General features: G+C 34.8%; 1 protein-coding gene across 1 annotated transcript in view; it reads left to right on the top strand.

Moving 5' to 3' along the window:
• LOC100748844 overlaps positions 1-9133 on the top strand; it is a 403660-nt gene that overhangs the window by 107562 nt on the left and 286965 nt on the right. Inside the window, exon 3 of the mRNA XM_024367091.2 lies at positions 5014-5093. The gene's annotated coding sequence lies outside the window, so the exon portion shown is untranslated. The remainder of the gene's footprint in view (positions 1-5013; positions 5094-9133) is intronic.

The following is a 9133-nucleotide window of genomic DNA, read 5'->3' as shown; positions in this document are numbered from 1 at the left end:
CAAACTTTTGACAGAAATTGCCTAGCAACAACGATTGGAACCTTCTCGATGCCTCCAGCGAGCATATAACAAACAAATACAGTCGTATAGCAAAAAAGATTTTCATCAGATATGCATTCGTGTGATCACCTTGGAAAGTGATACATTGAGCAGTTTACCGAGCGTCTCAGCAATCGTATTTTGTGTCTAAAATTATTCTACGCATAGTAAAGAGTTATCCCGTTGACCGTGGATTCGTTTGAACCCAAGAACATTGTTAATAGCGTTTATTAAACTCATAATTAAATTCATTATTCGTAAAACCTATCAATCGTTAATCTCATTATTCCTTAAATTTATTATTCGTAAGACATATTATTTGTTCCTCTTATTGTTCGTTAAACTTATTATTCTTTAATCTAATTAGTAGTTGAACTTATCGTTTGTTAATCTTATCATTTATTAAACTCATTATTCATAATATTTTGTAAAATCTTGTTTATTCGCGTAAATATATTTTCTGTTTCGTAAAACAATGGCTAATTCAAACGAAGAATCATTACGCGCCTTAAATCCTAATGATAACCCGACATATATAATATTCGACATTGTAATTTCATTTAACCTTTTATCAAAATTCTCTGCAAGCAGTGATGCCTTCAATTTGCCAAAACTTCAATTCCATCTCTTTTAGTATTCAGTCTAGGCTGTCTTTTATGTCTGGAAATACCAGCAACCAACCTAAAAGGGACCGGTTTCGCACCGCCAATACGTCACAGTAACATTTTAGGGAAATTGTCCTTCCTTCCTGGCTGGCGTGCGTTCATCTTCGTGGCCACTTCGCGAATCTGGATTGTCCGTTATGAGGCACTTGGATACCTGAATTTGGAGATCCAAACAAAAGTGTTTAAGCGAAGATTAAGTATATCCTTTGGGAACCTGAGATTTTGATATGGGAAATGGCCGAAAGGATTTTTGTTTTTTATTAATGCAATTAACACTAAAATTACAACACCAGCCAAATTGACTGGTTTTATAATTCTATTTTAAAATTCTTACTTCATGTTATATTTTTTCCGCAATGATGTGTAATGACTTCCGCGACGATAGCTAAAAGAATAATATAATGAATTTTATTTGGTTTTTAATGTATTCAAACTGAAAATAATTTTGTATCAAGGCTACTTATACCAATACCAGTCAAAACGACTGCAATCTATTTATCAGTTCAATTTATCAATTAACCAATTTTCTTGTTTTGTATAATTTCCCACACGTTTTTAAAATTTTTACTGCGTATCATTCAATATGATGATATCAGTTATCAGGAAAATTCCGGATCGATCGCTAGATTCTACAATTTTATAAATATGTCAACCCGCGTTTAGAGATCATGGTCCTAGATGGATTAACAATACCAAAAGTGTACTACATAACATGCAATTCCTTCTGTAAGAAAGTAATAAATCAATAAATATAAAAATATTCTATTATTACGTATTTTTTGAAGACCAGTCATTTTCATTGGTTTTGGTAGAAATAGCTTCGTGTTAACTATCGATAATTCTAGTGTTAATATTTTAATTTTGATAACGTCACGTATTTGTAATGTGTTAGGCTTTATAGAGAAAAGAGTTACACGAATCACAGTCATCGATTTTCTTTTATCTGCATTGTTAAAAATAGAATTGTAAATGTGAGAGTGGCAGTATTCGTAAGGTGATTCTGTATCATCTATATATTGTTTGAAAAAATTTTTTTACATGAGAGGTAGTGGTTAGATGTGGTGAAGAAGTTCATCTCTGTGAAAGTGATAACAAATGAAAGTTTCTAATGGTTTGACCAGATAGAGTTTGAGTTTCAATTTAGTTAATGTACAGTTGGCTAAGGATTATAGATTGAGAATTGTATCTATTGCTCAATACCACTACAGGATGGCTATAAACAATTCTATTGCATGCAAGTTCACCAACAGAAGCGGAGAAGTTCTGCGAACTTAATGCATTAACGTGTTTATTCGTTATAGAAAGTATCGACTTCAAGACAATCATTGAAAAGAATGTACATAGTACACATGTTACAGTTGTTACACCAGTCATTTAGGCAGAGCCGGGACGTATTCATAGTTCTCGAATATGATAACATCTTCCATGCGAGATTCTCAAACTGGCTATAATCACTGCAAAAGTTCTTTCCATCTTACCAAAAGTTGTGTCCGCTTATGTTGGTCGCCAAATGTGCGACTTCGAAGATTACCAAACGCAAGGAAATCTTTAGAACCTCGTCTTCACAAACATTACTGAGAAATTTCTCATCGTATCATTTTACTGTAGAAAAAGAAAATATAAAGAGTTACTCATCTATGACAAAAAAAAAAAAAAAAACGAATAAAGAATTGTAATTTGCAACAATCACGAGTAACGGTACACTTTTCGTGCAAAAGATATCCAGGATTAACAAAGAAGCAATTGCATAGGATTCTATTCCTTTCATTATTTTGCTCGCACGTTGAATTCCAGCGAACATAAAGGCGCAACTATACAGACACCGTTTAGACACGCACATTCCGGCACAACTGTCGAAACCATAGACCATTCTGGGAACGCTATCGAAAACAGGCACCGGTGGCGAATACGAAGAAAATGGCCCCTTGGACCATGGCCATCGAACGCTGGCGAGATAAACTTGGGGCAGATTCAACGTGGTATCTTTACATAAAGGCTTAAATTTCCTGTCTGATATCCTGGTTTATTGTGGAAAATTGCAACGGCCGTGCTATTAACCAATGCGCTCGCGGGGTAATTGCCCTTTTCCAAGCCTGTTACCTTGTTTTCCCCAACTATCTGTCCGACGATTATGCCGCTTTCGCATCGATTCACGAACACCTTGTTTCCTATGTTACGTCGTGGCCTCTAATTGTGATTTTATCGATGGATAAGCCAGCTGCATTTTCGCAGGAGTTACATCAAGTTCCGCTCCCGTTAATTACACTACCGTTAACGATGTCTTTATTCCAATATATTATAATCTATTACATCGATGTTTATCTCGTATTCTATGAATAGCATATATTCTCAGAGACAAATTTCGAAATCTTCTTCTGTTCTTTTTTTGTTCTGTATAAGATTGTATATTTGTATATCTCTGTCCGAAATTATTGAGATATCTTTTATTTTTAGTAGTTATTTTTAGTAAAATTTGATATAAATTATAAACTTTGAGTTACATGCACTCGTGCAATGAAAACGAATTGACAAAAGTCAAGACAAAAAAATATTTGTGTTTCTCATGTTAAAATTATATGTAATGTCAGACTTGGATTCGCCAAATCTGCTGTTACGCCCCGAGTATATAAATAGACAGAATGTAAGAATAGGCCGTGTTCCTAACCGTCTCCCTTGGTACTACAGTGTCGCAGACAGATCGTCTTACATGACCGTCGAAATATACACAAAGTAGCGATAAACGTATAGTTGTCGTCAAGCAGCGAGTTCTCGAAACATCGATTCGCCTTCGGTCCGTTATTTTATCTGCACAAAAAAGGTGGCATACGTGATCATAGACGCGAACGGTTACGAGACCCGAGCGTGGTGGGGGTCGTCTCCCAGAGAAGACAAAGGACGAAATCGAAGGGCAGTCAGTGGCAAATGAGAATTCAAACCGAATGCATCGAGTGGTTCAGAGTAATAAAATCGAGGTCGCTCAGTCAAACGAATACGTCGAGAAATATCATAAAATCGAGTCGAATTACAGTAACGAACTAATTGTCTCATCGTTAAATTATTTGTGACGTGTTCATTATAATTTTAAATATTGTTAAATGTACAAGTTTATATCAACCCTGTTAATTCAGTGTTACAATCATTTGAACTACCTCTGTTATCCTAATCGAAACAGAGGAACGACTGATTCGCGGCGTCGATTATCAGAATCGTAGCGAGAATTTACGCCTCTCGCTGACGCGTTTTCCTCGCGATGACGTCTCTTCGCGAACGGTCGTAACATCTTGGACGTCGGTGTAGGGATTGGAATGGCGCGTATAGGTATGTCACAGGATTATGGGTGTCTTAAACCATTTGTAAAGAGTTAGAATATTTTAGGTGATTATTCCAATTCTTTTTCATATTATGTGAGAGAAATGATCGAAGGAGTTGTAATATTATGTGTAGTTTCGTGTGAATTGTTATTCACAATGAGCACAGTGCTAAGATATGTTATAACTTACTTAAACCTCGGTAACTCTTAACAGTTTTAAAGGCGCATAGAGCATTTATCTAATAATTTGTACCTATTATTCTGAACTCTTGGGAACAATAGAACACTCGTGTCAAAGGTTTACGTACTACTACTACTTTGCGTCCAGTCGTATATTTCGAATCTGGAAGCACCGGTACTAAGGCTAAGTTAACGGCACATAAACTTGACAGAAGTCAACTGCCGTTGAACGACGCTTAATCCTATATGACTGGCGAATATGTTCCACGAAATTACACAACATTTCTCTCGCTATTGTGAAACCTTCAAAAATGTTTCTTAAGATAAACAGATAATAACGAAAAACGAAAATGATTCAGAGGGATAGGTCATAAATTCATTCACCTATAACACTATACAATTAATATCGCATTGATCAATGTAGAACATTTTACAGTGACGTGATGTTTATTGATATGTAGTGAAATATCAGGACTAGGAGTGAGTAATTTTTTTTAGCTCGAAAGGGAATAAAGTCGACTGGGAAGCGGTATATTGCAATCATGTCTGTTCGTTGACCGTGTGGCTCGACGTGCACGATCGCCAACAGCTCATAGGACACGCCAGCGACTATAATTGAGATTTTATCGGACCGTTAAACGCTACGAAGTTCCGGTGCAACACGTGCCAAAGTTTACACAGCAGCACGGGCCACGGTCGCTGTTGCGCTTCGATGCTTCTTTAAATGCGACAAGTCGACCATTTGTTTTCATTCGATGGTCATTCCAACTATTTCTAATTTCTAATTGGCGTTTAATAGGAGAACGATCTTTGTTCCAGAATAGTAGACGCTGGGATTTTCTCCGCGAACTGCGTGATGATTGCTATGCCAGGCTTTTCCAGGCAACGACGAAAAATCGGTGAGTTTTTACCAAGATCTTCTTTTCAATCGTTGAGAAAAATTTGAATTATGTTGGGGATTCGATGACATATTTTTTAAATATATTTATGGTATTTAAATACGTGGATATCTTAAATATGACGTCAATATATTTAAACATGAGATACCCAAGATTTTTTAACCCCTTGTCTTATGATCCCCTCCGTTAGTTTTTACACTCCCACTCAAGAAAAATAGAACATTTTTTATTTTTAATGCAACTTCAATATTTGATATAAATGATGAATTTTAAATTGCGTGCGGTATTTAATAGAATGTTTAATATTTGCATCTTACATGTCGGATACTTACTTTCTACTTCATCATATCTTTTCATGAATACTTAAATTTTTCCAGTTTTGAAGGAAATGTGATTATAATCCTAATATACAATATATGTACTCTAACGCGATGCTAAGTAAAATTGTGTATAGTAACTTCTTTCCCTTTAAAGCAAGAATTAATTGCATACTGCACGAGAACAGCTTGTCGACTTTTCGCGCGATGTCACCGAGTAATTAAATAACTATTTTCGTGGAATTAGCCTAATTTATGTAAAAACAGTACGTGTCTTACTTTCCTCGTTGATTTAGATGTATAAATGTCTGATTCTGAGGCAAATTAATCAGTATTAGTTACAAAGGACTTTTTTGATAAATAGAAGACAATGATTTAAAATTCATTACAACGTACAATTAAAATGGGAAATCACGGGTTATTTAGCTATTACGAAAAGAAGTCGTGACTTTAAAAAAATTTGGAAAAATGTGAAAACCATAGAAAAGATATAATTAACTTCACTTGCCAAATTTTATGAAAATAGAACAAATACAAACGAAAATGAATAAAAATGCATGATGAATACTAAATATTAAAGTTTTATCGAAACCAGCGTAAAACTTGTATTCAGGGGTACACCGTATGTTCATGCAATCCAGCGAGCATTCGTATACGTTACGTCCCTTTCCGATACAAAATGATGCGAGGACTGTACGAAACCAGGGAAACTACTCGTGAATTCTCGTCACGTGTTGCACCCGAGACAAGAGCACGCGTCTCGACTCTTAATTTCAGCTTAAGCGTCGATCCTCTTACGTTTTCGTCGATTAAAGACACCTATCGTCGGTAGCGATTCGACAAAGTCAGGCTCGCAGCACGTGGACAAAATATCGAGCACGGAACAAGAAAAGGCACTTGGAAGACGCCCTGTCTTCGCGGCCCTCGCCATCACCGCCATTAGCTACGCTCCTAATACATTAACCGGTGGATAATAATGCACCCTTGCGTCACGCGAGACGCTCGTTCTCCACAGATTCGTCGAAATTTCGACGCGAAACTATGTTTCACGTGGTTAAGATTACATTGCTGTTTCTTTCGCTTTCGCGGTTTCGCTGGAATTTCAAATAGCTCACTTGGAAATTCTTGGTAGATTAGTTCGATGTTGCAAAACATTTCTTATTTAATTCGCTTTTGTTTCTTTTCACATTCTTGTAGATTTGTGTATGTGTAATTATACACATTTATGTATTTATGAGAAATTCAAAAAAACACAATATACAAAAATTAAAAAAATATGGCTATTGAGATATGTATTATAAAATTTAATGGATGAATTAAATTTTTATGTATATATGTTCCATTTCTCAAGTTACGTTGATAAAAATATAAAATTACATAAAAATCCGCAATTGTGATGAATGCTTAAATATTTTCAGTCTGACGATTAGTTTTCAATTTTTCAGAAACCGAACAATCTCAATCTCAATTGAGATTGAGAACTGATCAATTTGATTTATATATACAAGGACAGTTGCACAACTCTTGAAACCAAGAAGATTCGTGATTAATTCCACAGTGTGTTCAGAAAAAGCCATTTCGAAGTTGATCCGCGAATCTCAATATTCTTTATCCCACGAACGTTATGCTCTATATCCTACTCCGTGGAACTTTTAAAACACAGTTTCCTGTATGCTCGTCCTTCCGAACAGTTCCCCTTTCTTGTTGATGATAAATTCGCCGAAACTATAGAAAACTTTCTATCGCGGATATCGTGCTCGATTTTTCTTTCTTTAGGAACGTTACGATATAACGTTTCGACTTGAATCTATCAGCAAACAGTAACCAAAAGACCGATTTTCAATCGTACTGTAGTTGAAATGACTAAAGTCGATATACGAATGCTGAAAATTTAGTTTCAATTACTTGATGACAATACGTTTCCTTCGTTAGGCTTATTGGTGGATGCTATATATCATCTGATTTCTGTTAGGTTGTCCAAAAAGTTTCTTTCGTTTCATATCATAAGGTGATAATAGATGAACAAGAATTTCTGTTTTATATTATTTTATTGAATTAAGTGTGATCCATTTCGTTCTATTTCTATTATTATGCTCGTGCATAATTCAATAAACTAAACATTGTGCGTCTATTATTTCCTTTTAAAGTGAAAGAAACTTTTCGGACAACCGAATACTATACATTCAAAGTTGGAAACGAATCCCCTGGAAAATTAAGGCTATTTTCAATATCGATTCAATATTTACTTGTGGAAATCACTGAAACTCGTTACTTTGGATAAAACCAATATAATCATAAAAATAGATATGCATACTGCCAAATCTCAAAGGATTTCTTTCTAGTTCTAGATAGTAGGTACGAGAACTTTTATTTAGATTATGTGTAGAAAGCTGAAATTCAAATGTCCCAAACGATCATTCAGTTTCTGTACTATGAGACTTAGGAAAGAAAAGCGATAGACACTCGAGGATGCCATAAATTAGGCTTTTCTGCACAGTGCATTGTGGATTAAGCAAATTATGACAGTAACGTTCAGAGTAGATACTTGGAAGTATGTGTTGAAGTAATTACTTCAATAAAAACATCTTGAGGTGACCTGGAGACCGCTGTTACTCAGAAAATAGAATTTAGTGAAACAAAAATATTCTAAATAAGAAGAGGTTCACATTATTGTGTCCTTGAATATAAATTATATTTTGGGTTACAAAGCCTAGGAACAAAGGAATTAATAAATAGATTTCTATTTATAGTACATTATAGATTTTTATTTATTTAACTTTTTGGTAATTTCCTTTTGCTATAAATATATATATTCTATAGATTCTATTGTATTGTAACACTATGAGAGTGAGGATGTGGATCAGCATAAACTTATACATTATACTTATACCTTTATTTATTTCAATATATTTTTCTATTACAAATTCATCCACTCGTTCTTCTATCAATCAACCTCAACAGTATGGAGTTAATTGAAGGTTGTATTGTAGAAGCTGAGGAAACACGACAGATTCTGTATCCACAGAAATCTGTATCCAAGCAACTCTTTTGATTCTTCAATCTCGCTTATAATTTGTTCTATGGAGTTTGCAGTATTAATGTTTAAAGAAGCCACAAATCAAATTCTATTGTTAGATATCACCAAATACAGAGGTAAATCATATAGAAGTGAAAAAACATTCTGTACTCAGTTAAGGTATCAAGTTTTGCAATTTTTAAATTTTGCAATTTTTCAAGGTATTGCAATTTTAACAGCGAAAACGCTGAAATGTCACGCGCTTAACGTTAAAGTCGGCGAGTCCCATTTTTTCTAATTTCGAAAAATTCCGATTCTGCATTGGAAACATATGCATATTTGCGTAAGCTACATACATGTTTAGCTTTTTCGAACGAAAGCTGACTTTCCATACCCAGGTTATTTAATAATATCCGAGTGTTTCTGAAGCCAATACAAATGTTTACCGAAATTCGCATCGGTAGAATCAGATCAAAATGGAAAAATACACGTATTTACTGACGGATGTGGTCTTTACGAGATGATTCGTCACTGATTCTGAACTAGGTAGAAGTTGAAAGTGATTGTTCTGTTTTTAATTAAGGCGAATTAATGGATTGTGTCTTACATCTATTGGGTTGATGACTAAGTGATTACCACCTAATGACAAAATCCGCAATCACTTAGTTGCCAACCCATTAGTATCTATAAATAGATGCAGGTTGTAG

Source organism: Bombus impatiens, unplaced genomic scaffold, assembly GCF_000188095.3.
Source record: "Bombus impatiens unplaced genomic scaffold, BIMP_2.2 scf_0276, whole genome shotgun sequence".
Lineage (NCBI taxonomy): Eukaryota > Metazoa > Arthropoda > Insecta > Hymenoptera > Apidae > Bombus > Bombus impatiens.
The sequence above is the reverse complement of the archived record's forward strand: the minus strand, read 5'-3'. Positions and strand labels throughout refer to the sequence as shown.